This window comes from Bos mutus, chromosome 6 (genome assembly GCF_027580195.1).
Source record: "Bos mutus isolate GX-2022 chromosome 6, NWIPB_WYAK_1.1, whole genome shotgun sequence".
In the NCBI taxonomy this organism is placed as follows: Eukaryota; Metazoa; Chordata; class Mammalia; order Artiodactyla; family Bovidae; genus Bos; species Bos mutus.
The window spans coordinates 91,242,498-91,259,858 of NC_091622.1; the positions used below are offsets into that span (position 1 = coordinate 91,242,498).

Here is a 17,361-nt window from a genome sequence, read left to right on the forward strand (position 1 = left end):
TAACTCTATGGGAACCGAGGTTTCTAGTTCCTACCTAATTAGACATTCTCTTTTCTGGGTCTATATGTGTGTTTATCACCCTAAATATAGAACCTGATATATATAAAATAATATATTAAAAACTACTATATATAAAATAAAATTTTAACAGGCATTCTGCTTGAGGGAGAAGAAATAAAGCCAATTTCAAACCTTACTGTTGATCCCTGGAGATGCATGTGAAAGTCATTAAGAAACGCACTTTTTACAGAAAAAAAAATTTTTTTTCCCACCTCTGTTAGAGGCTGGAAGAGCCTTTAAAGAAAAATGAAACTGAAAATAGCACCATACCCTCCTTAAGAATATTAAAGGAGTACCTCTATGTCAATGCAAAATAAATTCAGGTGTGTATACTGCCTAAGACCCCAAAGTTTGCAAAGCTGAATCCAGAATTTCCTGTAAGATTACAGTCATAACCTGTTAATAATCACCTGTTCCTCATCTAGAGATGATGCTCAGGAAACAAAAGAACTGGGAAGGGAGGTTTCAACAGCATTAGCTATCAGAAACAACCTGAAGCTCTCCAGTTGATTTATACTGGAAAAAGAACACACGGAGAAAAAGGATGGCTATTTTCCATGTAATGCGAGCTTTGTTTTTTGTTTTTTTTAAAGATGTGAACTTTTTACCTTGTTCATTCATGCTTCATTTGATCAATTACTAACTATATAGCCCCTGAAAAGCGAGCGCGGGCTTTTTGAAGTGGGTATTTTGTTCTGGGATCCCCCCCTTCACTTCAAAATGGGCGCGGAGGTGGAGTTAAGACACCTTTCTGACTGTGAACCGATCAAGCAGCGCCCGAGTGTGTGAGTCGGCCCCCTGAATACCACGAGGACCCGAGGACGTGGACGGCGGAGCGGCGGCGAGCGGAGCCCGGCTCCTGCAGCCGGGAATCCTTTTTCAAACCTTAGGGAGCTAGCGCTGCCATTGAAATGCAAATCCCGTCCTGAGCGGCCGGGCCAATCGGCGAGGCTTCCTGTGCGATTACCTGGTGGCGAGCGCGGAGCGAGCGCGGCCCCTCCGGCTCGGCCCCGGCGGCCCGGTAGGCGTGGTGATCGGGCGCCCCCGCACCCTCCGGGCCCGGCGCCCCGCTTCACCCCCAGCAGCCCCGCGCCCCGGGCTCGCGGCTGTAGCCGGGGCGCAGGGCGCGGCCGAGCCTCCCATTGTTAAGCGCGGCCCGGCCCCGCCGGCGATGCCCCGCGCCGCCTCCTCCGACGGGCGGCGAGGTTTGAACTTGGCGTCGGCCCCGAGCCCCGCGCGGCCCCGGGGGGCGACCGCGGCCCGGCGAGCGGCGATGGTGAGTGTGGGACTCGGGTCCGCTTTCCCCGGGCGGGGCGGAGGGAAGGCGGGTACCCAGCCTTCTGCTCTCTAAAGGGTGTCTATTTCGGTCCCCGCGGCGACTCTGAAGAACCCTCTCTGCAAGGATAAGTCCTCGGGCGGGCTTTCTCTGCCGGCGGCCGGCCTGATGGGGGTAGGTGGCGCCCTCCGAGGGTCCTCCTGACACTCCTGGACCTTGGCCTTTTTTTTTTTTTAAATAATTTTATTAGGGAGGCAGAAACTGCTATTCCAAGAGGAAAAGAATTGCAGATTATTGACAGCATGAAAACTTTTCAGGAGAAATGATCTGTGAAATATTTTAATTTTGATAAATTGCTTCTTACGAGGGCTCCTACTGAGTTTAGAACGACTGGCCTTTCTTGGTTTTACTGGATTTGTTTCTGTAGGAAAGATCCCAAGAGTGCCTTTGAGGCGCATGCCTGCCCCTCCCCCCTTGCACTTGTTCCACCTCTTAAGGCAGTTGCTTTTTAAAGGTGTGTCCCACTGTCATGTTGCAGGAATTAAATCACGAAAATGAAATGATACCTGACACACGCTTTACTGTGAGCTGCCAGAGAGAGGAAGGTGCTTTGCTGAGGGGTGGAGGAGAGGTAATGAAATTTCAATACATCCAGCATCCGGTGGGGGAGGTGTGACCGGCTTTTTCTTCTCTCTGATGTATTTTGGCATTACTTTTTTTTTTTTTTTAATCGTGTTATTGTTGTGGTGCACTTTTGTGCATGGAGGCTTTTGAGAGGAAGGGAATAGAAGTCCACATGTATATAATCTCCATGGAGAGATTGCTCTGAGATGTCAGGGTGAGGCAGGAAATCTTAGCACAGGGGCTTCTGATGATAGTTCTGTGCGTCTCCTATTTCTAACTAGTTAATATTTTAAGGCTAGGTAAATTATCATTTCCAGCAAAAAGCACATTGGTCAGACATATGCTTAATCTTGCCTCAAATAATCTCACCGGAAGTTGGTTTACATTTTAATTAATTTCGATGGTTAATTTTTGTCTTTAAAAAAATTTTGTTTTAATTACAAAAGTGTTTCATGATCGTGGCAGAAAAGTGGCATATACAGAAGTAAACTGTCCTTAACAATCACATTTACGTTCGATTGGTCAAGGCCTAGTTTTTCATGGAAGCCTAGTTATTTGAAAACTTTGCAGCTGTATTGGAGTTTTTAAAATTGCTAACAAACCTGGTTTAGGACTTGACAAGGAAATAAATTTATACTTTAAAAAATGTTATAACCAACAATAACTTATTCACATGGTTCATGGGACGGAATTTATTGTGGCAGTTTCTCTTGAATCAACTTCCCACATCTGCTCCAGACAAATGGTTTCTGTTTGTATAGCCTGTTTTGTAAATACATCTCTACCATGAAGGCAAAGTGCTCAAACACATACGCCTTTTCAGTGCTGGTAACTAGGTTCATAGAGTTAATATTTTTATTGGTTTCTGCATCAGAACTTCCTTGCTGTACACTTGATAAAACCCTGGAGAAGGTTACCAAGGGATGTTGTAGAGAATTTACTTCCCTGGAGATTTTAAGAATAGGATAAACATCCATCTGCCTAGGATGGCTTTGGTGCAATACTGTTTGGATAAAGGCAGGCAAGGTCACTTCTCAGAACCCCCAAATTGAGGAATTCTAAACAAATTTCAGTCCTCAGCAACCTGGAATCAAGGGAAATAAAGATTGCCTCAGAAGCACCTGAGCTCAGGATGTGGCAAAGCCCTGTTTTGATTTATGTTAAAAAAAAATTTTTTTTTCCTTTGGCTAAAAAGATTTTAAATTTACCCCCAGGACTTGCCAGTCCTTTTCTGTTGATGGATAGAAAATCAACAGTGATTTATTTATTTTCTAAGAAGTTCTAGGTTGACTGTAGCATAAGTTCTGTAATTTCAAGTAAATGAACAGATTTATGGAAATTAAAAGTTCTGCTTCCCAAGACTTAGAAAGTATATAATCTGCCTGCAGTGCAGAAGACCTGGGTTCGATCCCTGGGTTGGGAAGATCCCCTGGCGAAGGGAATGGCTACCCACTCCTGTACTCTTGCCTGGAGAATCCCATGGACAGAGGAGCCTGGCGAGCTATATATATTACATGGGGTCACAAAGAGTTGGACACAACTGAGCAACTAACCCTAAGTCTGATTACATTTTTACATGAACATTTTACTTTCTCCTCCAAATGTATTCTTGACTTTCCGTTTCCAATGTAGAAACGGTGTGGTACTTTCACCAAAACCAAGTATTCCTGTAACTTGTGTTGGAGGCCGTCCTCCTGAGCTCCTGCTCTGCCACTAGAATTTCATGGGTTGCTGCTTCCTCCACCCTCCTGTTTGACAGAAGTATCCTGTAATCCTAACCACCATGTGACCTCAATTGCAGCGACACCTTCCTCCCTTTCCATGGTCACTTGATCAGGAATAGCCACCCCTCGCCCTCCCTGCAGGATCATTGGGAGGGATTTACTTTCTAGGAAAGGTCATGTCAAAAAAAAAACAAAAAAAAAAACGGGCAAGTCAGGAGTCTCCTAGCTGGCTGGTTCTTTTACCCCCACCTCACAACCCTTCAGCTTGTCCTATTTCTCCATGCATGCCAAGCATGTTTTCTTATGCTTTGGTAACACCCAGAGAAGGAATAGGAGTATGAACAATGATCGTTCATTTGTTCGATAAACATTTGCTATGTGGGAGGCTCGGCAACTGCAGATTGGTCCTCTGTCCTCAAGGAATTCGTCATGTAAGAGAAGAAATCAAACATGTCAATAAGCTAGTGCCATTCTGAGGGAATAGAGTACAGGGGTTAAGAACTTGTTTGTTATAAAGTTAAACATACATCAACCTTATGACTCAACATATCCACACCCAGCTATTTACCCAAACTGATGAAAACAGATGCCCACAAAGAGGCTTGTACAGAGTGGCCATGGCAATGTTATTCATAATTGCCAACAACTGAGAACAACCCTGTGTCCACCAATAAGAAAACAGATAAACTGTGGTACAGCCACACCAAGGGAATACCACTCAGCAATCAAAAGGGGTGAGCTTGTGATAAACACAAGAACCGGGATGAACCTCAACCATTATGTTAAACTGAGAGAAGGCCGACACAAAAGAATATGTAGCAGTTCTATTTATGAAGTTCTAGAACAGGCAAAACTAATCTATGACTATGGATGTTAGTGGTTGCTTGGGGGTGGGGATCGAGAGAGTTTGACTGGCAAGAGGTGACTTTCGGAGCCATGGAAATGTATGTCTTGATTTGAACGATTGTTACACAGTTATCAAACTCCATTGAACTGAGCATTTGAGACATGTATTTTATTGTACTCGAAGCATTAGCTCAATTCGAAGCAGAGCATAGTTCCTAGAGATAGACAAGAGTATATATCTCATCTCTGTCTCTAGGTGTATGTTACTCTGGGTAAGTTATTAAATGCATCTGAACCCGGAGCCATTGGACAGTAATGAAATACCTCCTTCATAGGGTTTTAAGAATTGTTAGATAATCAAAGTATTTAGCTTAGTTAAGAACTCTGTAAGCGTCCCCTCATAATTCCATGTATTGTGATAAATATGTGGTTTTGTTGTTAATGAGAAAGTGATTTCCATTTTTTGTAAAAGCCACCTCATTTATTTAAGATTATCAAGGATCTTATAATAACAAATATCCTTAACATTATATGTATCTTCATTTTAATGGGTTCTTTTCCCAGGTTGTAGGGAATTTAAATTTAGTTCTTGCTTACCTGATCAAAGTACCACTAGGGCTTTGCTTTGCTATCAAATGTAAACCTCAAAGAGAAAATACCCGCTAGGCAAAGCCCTCTGTTTTTGAGGATTTCATGAGAGTAGTTGAAACTGAACTACCAGACCAGACTCACAGCATTCACAGAATCCAGGTGAAAGGTTTACATATTATAAACTCTTTCCAAAGAAGTAGGGGAAAGAAAAATCATCTCTATATAATTAATATTGTGCTTTTTTTTTTAAGGGACACATTATATAACTGGATTTTTCAGTAAAATACCTTGTACAGAGTGGTAAATATAATACTAGTTTACTTAATCTATTAATCTTCAATTATTTAGGTTCAGCAAAGTGTTCGGGAAAGACAATGTAAACTTTGCCAAGTCCAAGAGAAGCATTTTGTTGTTAGAATGATTTAACTCATTCACTGAGCATTTACCAAACGTTTACTGAGAACATATTAACCCCGGGGAATTCGGTGATGAATAATAAAACGTTTTACACCCAAAGGTTCACAGCTGCCCTGATTGTGTGAATGTGTGCCCATTTCTTATGCGCTTTTTTTTTTCAGGGCAGAGGCATTCTCTTAGGCTGGTTTTGTTAGTTTAAAAAAAACTTTAGGGACTTCCCTGGTGGTCCAGTGGCTAAGACTTTGCACTCCCAATGCAGGGGGCCCAGGTTCAATCCCTGGTCAGGGAACTAGATCCCACATGCTGCAATTAAGACCCAGTGTAGCCAAATAAATGATTTTTTTTTTTTAATTTTAAAAACTAGTTTAAAAAAGCCTCTTGCTTAAGGTGGAGATTTAAAATCCTGTTTTGTTTTGATGCTGTTTTCTTAGACATAAGACATAAGAATTTCTTCTTATCCTTACTTTTAGTTACAACAACATGGTCTCCTAGAAAGGCAGTATAGAATTGTGGAAGGGTCTTAGGCTATGAAAACAGAGCAGCCTGGGTTTGAATCTGAGCTCTGGGTGCATGCGTGCTCACTTGCTTCCATTGTGTCCGTATCTTTGTGACACAGGACGGCAGCCCTCCAGGCTCCTCTGTCCATGGGATTCTCCAGGCGAGATTACTGGAGTGGAGTGGGTGGCCGTGCCCTCCTTGAGGGGATCTTCCCAACCCAGGGATCAAACCTGAATCTCTTATGTCTACGTGCATTGGCAGGTGGATTCTTAACCACTAGTGTCACCTGGAAACCCAAATCTGAGCTTTGCTGCTGCTGCTAAGTCGCTTCAGTCGTGTCCAACTCTGTGCGACCCCACAGACGGCAGCCCACCAGGCTTCCCCATCCCTGGGATTTTCCAGGCAAGAACAGTGGAGTGGGTTGCCATTTCCTTCTCCAATGCATGAAAGTGAAAAGTGAAAGTGAAGTTGCTCAGTCATGTCTGACTCTTCGCGACCCCATGGACTGCAGCCTACCAGGCTCCTCTGCCCATGGGATTTTCCAGGCAAGAGTACTGGAGTAGGGTGCCATTGCCTTCTCCTAAATCTGAGCTTTACTGCCTAGTAATTTAGGGTAGGTCCTTAAATTCTTTAAGCCTGAGTTTCCATATCTGTAAAATGGTGATAAAAGAAGTGTTAATATATATGATCAGATTAGGCTGTTTTAAGGATTAAAATATAAAAATAACTATCCTGGCACCTAGTGGGAATTAATATCTAATATGTATCGAGTCCCTGCTAAGAGGTGCTGTCTGAGACTCTTTTTGTATCTTCCTCATGCTTGTATGAGGTAGGCACTCTTATTGAGCCCTTTAAAGGTGAGAAAACTCCAAAACCACAGAAAAGATGAACTAGCTTGCTGAGGGCATGGAGGTGCCAGGGTTGGAACCCCACAGATCTTGCCTCTCAACTGAGGAGGTTATTAATAGATACCAGTTACTTTTCCCTTCTTCTTGTTGCCCTTGTGCAATTGCTAAGTCATGCCCATCTCTTTGCGACCACACGGGCTGTAGCACGCCAGGCTTCCCTGTCCTTCACTATCTCCTGGAATTTGCCTTTCCCTTTTAGGTGAAATTATTAAATTTAACTACTGCAGGTAGAAAGTAACACCAGTAAGTGGCACTCAGGCTACAATGTTGGGCGGTGTGCAGGTGAGCACCGGTGATGGAGAGTATGTATATCTTAAATAGTTGATGGATCTACTTTCTACCTTGTGGAGGAGGACTCACAGGAGACATGCTTGTGAATGTGGTCCAGGTCTTTACCCAGGCCCTCAAAAGTCTTCCTATCAGCGGCCCTCTGTGACTTGTGAACAAAGAATGTGGATTTGGTTGAGATTTTGTAAAGCCCTAGTAGGGGCTGACATAGGTGCAGTATTATCTTGGTCTCTACCAGCAAGGAAAGATGAGAAGTGTACCACAAGCCCTGAAAGTGAGAGAAATGTAGATCCTTGTGATCTATTTTATGTGTATACTAGTGTGTATCTGGTAGAATATTGTTGTTGGATCCCATGGACTGCAGCACGCCGGGCTCCTCTGTCCTTCACTTATCTCCCAGAGTTTGCTCAAACTCATGTCCATTTGAGTCAGTGATGCCATCCAACCATCTCATCTTCTGTTGCCCGCGTCTCCTCCTGCCCTCAATCTTTCCCAGCATCAGGGTCTTTTCCAGTGAGTTGGCTCTTTGCATCAGGTGGCTAAAGCATTGGAGCTTTAGCTCCATTATATATGTTAGAATATATATATGACTGAATCTCTTTGATGTACACCTAAATCCAATACAACACTATAAATCAGCTATATTTTTTAAAAATTAAGAGGAACATTAAACTGTTGCCCCGGGATATTTTATATTCCCCATTTTCATGGCGTTTCCTCAACTGCCAGATTCTGGAGAACCCTGAGTTAGAACTTTATAAAAGAAAAAATCCCAAGTGGTAGATTGAGAACCCTTCTGAGTTAATGAAGACACATAAAGTCACATTGGCCAATTAAAATAATATGCCTTGAGGGGAAGGTAGTTAAGTATACAGACATGATTCCCTACGTAGATATGAGCCTTTTCACGGAATTCCCAGCCCACCTCACCAGAGTACAGGTTTTTATGCAAGATGCTCTCTTAACGTTCTCAGCATCCATGGCTGTCTTCTGTAGTGTAGCTTGTCAGCCAACCTCCGGACCAGTTCCTCAACCACCCAGGTCTGTGTAAAACCCACCAGGGAAGCCCCTCAGCAAGCAGAGTGGGTGCTGCTGGGACAACAGGCTGAAGCCAGAGGGCACGAGAGGAACCTCTTTGCAAAGTGCTGCTTGTGTTTAAAGGAATGTCACCGTGTACCAGTTTTGTCCACCCAAGTGAGCCATGTTATCTCAGGGCAAAAGTCCTGGCGGATGAAGCTTTGGGGGCATCACTCTGAAGGGGAGAAAAGAAATCTGGAGGGAAACCCTACAGCTCTCTGGTTGTCTCTGACCCCTAGAGGCTGCTTGGCTCTGTTCAGGTTCCACTAGTCTCTTAGTCTGATCCATAGTAACTGTGCTGGGCTAAAGCTAGAATCGTAGGACTGTCACTTGAAGGTCCCTCTGCTTCTTCCCCATCGCCTCCAGCCTCTTTCACTCAACTTAAGCCCTTTGTGTTGGTTCCCATGGTTACCTCTTCACCACCAGCAGCTGGAATTCAGTAGTGAGAGGAGGCCGCCTCCCCACTGAGCCAGGTCTGGCTGGGGCGGAGGCCGCTGATCCGCCCCTGGTTCGTGGCATGGGGTCACAGTCCAGTACCTTCTCTTTGTCGTGGATTCTGTACTTTTCCCAGGCTTGGCGTGCTGGCATTCTAGTGGGAGGGGAGACGAGGGGTGATGTGCGGCTCACAGGGTATTTCCTGCTCTCAGCTGGCCCGGGGTGGACCTGCCAAGCCCCTACCCACTGGCACCCCCTTCTGTGTGCTGGTGCCCAGGCGAGGGGGTAGGACCTGCTGTGCCCATTTGGAAGAAGATGACCACTCACTTTCCCACCTGCTTTTGTTTTAGCTTTTGTGCCCAGTACCATCTGTTTATGCCTGGGACGTTAACAAGACCAGGCTCTGGTCTGGAAGGAATTGGTGTCCATGGCAGGTTTTCCTTCAGCTTGGAGGACCAGGCAGGCTCAGGAAACCTAGGGATCGTAGGCAGCCCAAAGGTTCAAGAGGAGAGCACAGCCAGCTCAGAGTTTGTCTTGAAGCTTCAAATCAGAAGCTGTTTGAGGCCCAGATTCCTACTCATTGAGAGTTCCATTGGCCCCAGAAACAGGAACTGTAACTGCAGGTGGAAATTAAGCAGCCCTGTTGGTGAAGGTGAGAAGTTACTATAGAAGGCACCACAGATCGTGGCTCCTGAGGATGCCAGGACCGGAAGAATTGTCATGCTTTTCCTGGAATCAGGCAGCTCTATTTATTCTACAGTCCACCCCACCTACAAGTATCTGAGCCCCTAGATGATGTGCAGATCAAGGTTAAGGGCATGCTTCCGAGCCTTATAGTGTGTGGGTTCTTGGCTTTACCACTGTCTTTGTGATCTTGAGCAATTTACTTAAATTACCCATTCCCCGGTTGCCTTTTTCTATGAAAGAGGGAAAACACTTGATAGGGTTATTATGAGGATTGAATTTGTTATGTAAAAATACTTTGTAAAGCCCTACTCAGGTGCTGGGCTTCCCGGGTGGCGCTAGTAGTGAAGAACCTGCCTGCTAGTACAGGAGACATAAGAGACACGGGTTCAATCCCTGGGTCAGGAAGATCCCCTGAAGAGGGGCATGGCAACCCACTCCAGTATTCTTGCCTGGAGAATTCCACGGATAGAGGAGCCTAGTGGGCTACAGTCCATAGGATTGCAAAGAGTCGGACATGACTGAAGTGACTTAGCATAGCACAGCACATAGTAACGGAAGGAAAGGGAAAATGATGGGGATGAGTAGAAACTTAGCCAGTGGAACCATAGTTACAAACACCTTGAAAAGATATATTAAAATCCACAGACACCTACTTTTCCACAAGTTGACTGCAGTTTGGGTACCTTGCCTTCCATTTAAAATATACTTCCAAAGAATATAAAGCAACAGCTGGGGCAAAGCTTGGGAGACAGAGTCCCACTTTGGGTGATAGCAGAGGTTGGAAACATTTAGGTTTGAGATTTGGAGGGATGTAAATAGCATGGAATGTCTATTATCTACCCCAAAAGCAGAACGAATCTTAGATATTGTGGACACAAATGCAGTTGGCACGAGCTTAAAAAAAGTGCATGTGAGCTTCTTTCTAAGACCCAATAATCCTCTTGGGCAAAGTAAGGATTAGGCCTCCCCCACAAACAAGGGGGTGAGTTCCATTTTGCTAAGATCCCTCAGCTGTTGCCAAATTTAGCCAGGGACCTATTTTCTTGCGATGAATGACCACCTCCATTTACATTTTGCACGTCCATCCCTCTTCTCCATGCAGGTCTAGGACAGGAGCAACTTATTTGCATGTAGATGGAAGAGAGAAGGGCTTCCTTGATGGCTCAGTGGTAAAGAATCTGCCTGCCAATGCAGGAGACCTGGGTTCGATCACTGGGTCAGGAAGATCCCCTGGAGGAAGAAATGGCAACCCACTCCAGAATTCTTGCCTGGAGAATCCCATGGATAGAGGAGCCTGGTGGGCTACAGTCCACGGGGTCACAGAATTGGACATGACTGAGCACGCCTAGGAGAAAGAAACCCCACCTCCCACAGACTGCAATCGCCTCCCTTCCAGAGCCAGGGTCTGTCATCCACTCCCACTTGCAGGAGGATAGGGGGTCTCACTCCCTAAAGCCTGAGGTGAGAGGACTCCAGGATCTAAAAAGACCTGGGCCCAACCTTATCGTGTTTTGAAAACAGCCATGCATACACATTCACCGAGTCCCATCCCTGCTCAGCGCCTGAAGCTCCCTCTGCTGAAACGAGGCTTGTAGAAGAATCCTCAGGCTGATACTGTCAGCCTTGATACTCCAGAAACCATTTCTTTCACGCTGGTTGCTGGGCCTTCTGCCCTGGTCTGTTCCTAAGGGGCCCAGGTAACGCCTTTTATTTCCTGTTCTTATATGCGAGAACTGTGACATTTATCTCTCTCACCAAATGCTTTGGACATTTGCAGTTGCCCTCTTTAAGGAATGAAAGAGCCAATGGTTATACCCGCATCCTGTCACACCCCTTGGGTGCCTTCCCGTACTCATCTCTCTCATGTAGGCCACTTGGATCAAATGATAATAGCTCCCTTCTTGTGGTTATCACGTGCCAGGCTTACCAGATCCCACAGCCATGTCACCAGGCAGATAGAACTCCGTCCCCTTTTTACAGATGAGGTCCTAGGGCTCAGATGGAATAGTGGCATGAAGTCTTTCCATTGCCCAGACTTACTCCCAGGGTAGTACATCCACTCCATTTCCCGACAAAGATTTTCCTTTAAAAATATGGAGAAATCAGGCTGAGATTCATTCTAGTGAGGGGAAAAAAAATTAAGGCTGATTTTACTGTTTCTGATAACTACAGTCATAAATGTTAATTGTAAACAATTTGCAAGATACAGAAAAGGGGGAAAAAATATCACCCTTAATCCTATCACCCAGTAGTAACATTTTGGTACTTTTTCTGGTCTTTTGTCTTCATTCATTGCTTTCTGTCATGTATGACTGGCAAAAGGGTCATGTGGCAGAAATGGTCATGTGGATTGGCATGTGGCTGATGCCTAAGAAAAAAGCACGCACAGTCTTGGGACCTTCAGGCATTGCGTGAGGGGTGGTGTGGTCTCCGGCCGGACTACTTTCTACTTGTCTTATTTCTTTTTGCTTTCTTTATCTATATGAGGATCATTGCTGTCTCAAACGATAAGATTAATAACCTATTAAAGCACAGTATCTGGTACACACCATGTGTCCAAGAAATGTAAATTTCCTTGCCATTGGTAAGAAGGAAACACTGCCAGGCACCGTTCTGAGTGTGTTACACATATTCATTCAAGCCTCACAACTACACTTTGATATGCGTATTTTAATATTTATAGGGGAGGAAACTGAGGCTTGAGAGGCTGAGTGACCTGCCCAAAGTCAGACACCTGCGAGATGACAGAGCCAGAATAGGAACCCAAGCAGCTGGCTGCGGAATCCGCATTGTTCATACAAGTTATGCAGCCTGCCACTTACTGTGTTGATTTAAGGTCACACTCTTGAGTGTTTGTGTCTAGGACAATACACTCCAGTGGTAAAGATGTCACCAGTTTAATATAAGCCCTTGCATGAGGGCCCTTGGTTTTCCTATGCACTTGCCCTGGACTAGTCTTAGGGCCCTGGAGGTGGTAGCATTGCAGTCAAAAGTAAATATGACGCAGATTAAGTATTTAATAGGTAGGTTAAAAGATTTGGCTAGTCATTTGGCTTTTTCCCCTACCCACCCTTTTCCAGATGCAAGGTTGGCATCTAGGTCACTGGCTTAAGATCTGGAGATAGTTAGGCTTATGGTTTCGGAAAGAGTCAGAAATATGCTGAATGTTAGTGTTGTAAGTTGTACACTTGTTCCATTTGGGAGGTTTCAGGGGAAATCAAGTGAGAAAAAGCGTCAACAAGAGGCACAGGAGGTACAGGTAGACACAGGGCCGAGACCTACAAAGCACCTCTGTGCACGGCTGAAGGGTTATACGTGGCCTCCTGTAATAACCATACTGCCAAACCAAGGTGGGTGAACAGAAGGAAGAGGTTTTTTTGAGAACAAGTAAAGGGATGCCTGGGTAGCTCAGCTGGTAAAGAATCCACCTGCAGTGCAGGAGAGCCCAGTTCGATTCCTGGGTCAGGAAGATACCCTGGAGAAGTAATAGGCTACCCACTCCAGTATTCTGGCCTGGAGAATTCTATGGACTGTATAGTTCATGGGGTCGCAAAGAGTCAGACACGACTGAGAGACTTTCACTTCACTTGCTTTTTAAATTATTACTTACCATCTAAGAAGTTCACTCTGTGTTGCCTCAGGCCTGTATCCTGTTCAGTGCGTTCCACTGTAAGCATGCCCTTTGCTGTGCTGTGCTTAGTTGCTCAGTCGTGTCTGACTCTTTGGGACCCCATGGACTGTAGCCCACCAGGCTCCTCTGTCCATGGGATTCTCCAGGCAAGAATACTGGAGTGGGTTGCCATGCTCTCCTCCAGGGGATCTTCCTCATCCAGGGACTGAACCTGGGGCTCCTGTGTTGTAGGCAGATTCTCTGCCATCTGAGCCACCAAGGAAGTCCAAGGATACTGGAGTGGGCAGCCTATCCCTTCTCCAGGAGATCTTCCCAACCTAGGGATCAAACCCAGGTCTCCGGCATTGCAGGCGGATTCTTTACCAGCTGAGCCACAAGGGAAGCCCCAAGAGAGGGGAAGAATGAAGGGACAGTGACCCAAAAGGTTCTGTCTAAATACATAGGAACCAAAAGATCAGTAATAGAAACAAGGGGCTTTTCAAGAGAGGGCAGTTCATTGAGGACATCTGTGACACCTTTGATAGATGCCCAGTCATCAGCAAACAAAGAACAGCTGCCTTAGGCTAAGAGCAGAAATCTGAGCCAGAGGGCATGGGTTCTTAGTATCTTCTGCCACACACTGAAGGGGCGGAGAATCCAGACCCTCTCTGCCTCCCAGAGACTGAAGGGAAGAAAGGGGCTCGGGAACCTGAGGTTCTGATCCGAGGAGAGGCCTGGAAACAGGATGCAGAGATGATGACATGCAGCTTCCTGCATGATGGACCTGGAGCAGCAGAAAGAGAACATAGAGACCCAGGCACCCACAAACGCAACTTCACAGAGCAAATTATGAAAATGAATACATGCAGGCACCCCGCCTAAATCCAAAGGAATTTCTCTAGGAGACTCTGAGGACAACTTAGCCCTGTATAAATGCACTTCTGTCTGTTTAATCTCAAAAAGCATTCTGGTGGTTTCGAAACATAAGGCAGCAAGATGGTGCTGAGCTGGGCCAACTGTTGGGCGAAGGGGGTATTCCCCCAGCACTGCTCATGTCTACTCCACAAAAGCTAGCTATTGTGACAGGGACCAACAGTTAGAGCTGAATTCTACTTTACAAAGGAATCAACTCACAACCTTACATATTGTTGTTTAGCAGCCAGTCGAGTGGGACTCTTTGTGACCCCATGGGCTGTAGCCCGCCAGGCTCCTCTGTCCATGGGAATCTCCAGGCAAGAATATTGGAGTGGGTTACATGCCCTCCTCAGGGGGAATCTTCCCAACCCAGGGATTGAACCCGCATCTCCTGCATTGGCAGGTGAATTTTTTTTTACTGCTGAGCCACCAGGGAAGCCCTCATAACTTTATATAGAAAATGACTAAAAGAGGTCCCCAGCTTTCCCTAAACACGTAAACAATTTAATGCCTTTAAAAGTTGAAGGGCATAGAGCTCCATTTTGGATGCATCACACAATTTTTCTCTTTACAGTCAACTGTGATTGTTTCTATAAATCTGTATTGTGTGCCTATCGCGAGCCACTCACTGAGGCCCTGGGTATGTAATGGTTTAAAAGCGCAAAACTGAAGAAAAGCCAGCCGTGGACCCTGACTTGGCTGCACTTTCTGTCCAGTGCAATCCGTGTGGAAATAAACATTTACCTGTGGCCCCAGGTGCAATGACAGGAAAGACCAGGTGCTGGGCAGAGACTGTATGAGGCAGATGAAATGGTCTCTGAGGAGGTGGTGTGCTCCCTGGACCAAAAGGCTGAGGACGAGCCGGTCAAGCCGAGAATCAGGAGGAAGACTTCCAGGCGGAGGGAATTGCATGTGTGAAGTGGAGAGCGTGGCAGGCTTGTTCTTTATATTGTTCTTTATAAGAATTTGGATTTTCTCCAGAATGCATGTGGAAGCTACACAAGTTTTATTATTAGAAATGACATAATCCATTTAGTTTTGTTTTTAAAGATGGCGCTGGCCCCTGGGTTGGAGGGGGACTGGAGTGGATGTGGCTGGCGAGGAAGCTTCCCCAGGCAAAACACAACCAAAAGAAGAAAACTGCTGATTGTCAGAACTGAGCTCTTCCTAAGGCTGTAACAGCCCACGCTAAGGAGATTGGAGCCCCCTCTGCCCATCCTCATGGAAATGTAGTAGAAATCAGGAGCTAAAGGGATCTGAGAGACCCTCCCCAAACACCTCTCCTTGGAGTTCAAGAGAGCTACAGGAACAGAGCGATCTGGAACTGCTTCTTCAGTATTGGCTGAAGCTCAGTTCAGAAAGCAGTTAAGGACTCCACTTAAATACCAAATAGTGAAGCAGTTACTATATATTTATAAATTATGAACTGTGCTGTTATTGGGTGGCTAAGTCGTATTTGACTCTTTGTGATCCCATGGACTGCATCACAGCAGGCTTCCTTGTCCTTAATCATCTCCCAGAGTTCACTCAAACTCTTTGAGTCCGTTGAGTCAGTGATGCCATCTAACCATCTCATCCTCGGTTGTCCCCTTCTCATGCCCTCAGTCTTTCCCAGCATGAGAGTCTTTTCTCATGAGTAAGGCTCTTCTCATCAGGTGGCCAAAGTATTGGAGCTTCAGCTTCAGTCCTTATTCAGGGTTGATTTCCTTTAGGATTGACTAGTTTGATATCCTTGCTGTCCAAGGGACTCTCAAGAGTCTTCTCCAGCACCACAGTTCGAAACCATCAATTCTTTGGTGCTCAGCCTTCTTTATGGTCCAATTCTCACATTCATGTATGAACAGTGGGGGCTGGGAATATGAATGTACTTAGCGTAGGAAGTAGAAATATGTAGGTGGTTGGCCTGGATTTCTTGTTTCTTATCTGGCGAAGAAAGATGACACTGGGCTAGTGCATCACAATCATTTTGTTTTGGCCCCTGGTAAATCTTTCAAGTCAGCTCTGATTTCTGTTTCCTTGTTCATAGTTTGTGGTACTGAGACGGACAGTAGTAAGAAACAATATTAAAAACAACCCTCAAAAACATCTCACCAGTTTGGCCAGCAAGATTCACTATGGAATTTCTTTTCACTAGAGCATGTTTAAAAGTGTTTATTTATTGTCCCGTGTGTTCTGCATGCTGGTCATCCTTCCTGCCTTCCTTTCAGCCTTGCTTCCTCCTTGGTGTCGAGCATCCAGGCAGCCCACATGGGAGCCTCGTAGCCAGGCCACCCAGGGTCCGGAGAGGTGAAGATTGGCAGGGAGGCTGTGCTGTGACTTAGCCTGGGTGCCACCGTCAGCAACATGCAACCCAGGTTTTCTGAGCCCTCACACCCGGTTGTTAACCTCAGCCTGGTCCCCCAGAGGTCATTGCTGGGGTGCTGGTCTCTGCTAGGGGTGAGAAGAATCCTGCGTAAAAGATCCTTAAAAAGATGAAACAGCCTCCTGTTCTTCTTGCTTCCATCTCTTTCCTATTTGCCTGCTCTTCCTGCTAGCCCTTCACTCCAGACAGCCTGCACCTTGGACCTTCCATCCCTTGGTGCTTCCCAGAGAGGGGTAGGGGCTAAGGAGAGAGAAAAGGACTCGGCCATATTCAGAGAGGGCAGAGCCAACAACTGTGTTTTAGGCCCCAAAATGAGGAAGTTATTAAATGCCACAAAGGTTTTGTGAAAGCTTAGGCCTGGTCTTTCTTGTTTTCTCCCATGGACAGCAGCAGGGTCTAGAGGAAAGCCAGAAAGTCAAGCTTGCTGTCGAAATGGATTCTACCAATGGCTGGCTGTGGATGTGCTGTGTCATCTTTACGTTTATGGATTTGATAAGATGCCTCTTGAGTCTACTTTCCACCTCAGCTTAAATCAGATGGCCACTGGGGCCAACAGAGCCTTGTCCAGAGTTAGCACGTCAGAGCTTTTTCTTGTGGCTTAGGGCTGTAGGAGAAACCTAATTAGAGACCACATGATGAATTCTGCAAAAGGCTCTGATGTGCTAACTCCAGACAAGGCTCTTTTTGCTGTTATTTCCAGCATAAATTAGGTCTTTTAGTTGTGTCTGTTTTACATAACGATCTTGGCTGAAAGGAGTTCTAAAATGAAGGTTGAAGACAATAATGAAAATGATGCATTAATTAAGCAGATACCCCATGTGTAGGCAGTATGCAGGACAGTTAACAGACATTATCTAGAAGCCTGATACCAACTCCGCAGGATACATATAATTATAGGAGCTGATTTGCTGAGTGCTGAATAGGTAAATTTGGAAAACTCAGTAGGGGCCACAGGACTGGAAAAGGTCAGTTTTCATTCCAATCCCAAAGAAAGGCAATGCCAAAGAATGTTCAAACTAACGCACAATTGCACTCATCTCACA

At 45.5% G+C, this 17,361-nt stretch overlaps 1 protein-coding gene and 1 non-coding gene across 7 annotated transcripts in view; both read left to right on the top strand.

The window, feature by feature from the left end:
* SHROOM3 (shroom family member 3) overlaps window positions 1-17,361 on the top strand; it is a 331,713-nt gene that overhangs the window by 252,119 nt on the left and 62,233 nt on the right. The window contains exons 1-2 of one of the 6 annotated variants that reach the window (XM_070372544.1): window positions 849-1,336; window positions 1,875-1,967. The exons of 4 other annotated variants lie outside the window; for them this stretch is intronic. The gene's annotated coding sequence lies outside the window, so the exon portion shown is untranslated. Of the gene's footprint in view, window positions 1-848; window positions 1,337-1,874; window positions 1,968-17,361 lie in introns of those variants that run through there. One more of the 6 variants, XM_070372540.1, reaches the window with a different exon arrangement.
* Window positions 5,755-5,827, top strand: TRNAG-CCC (transfer RNA glycine (anticodon CCC)). The gene has a single exon. It is a non-coding gene; the product is annotated as a tRNA-Gly (tRNA).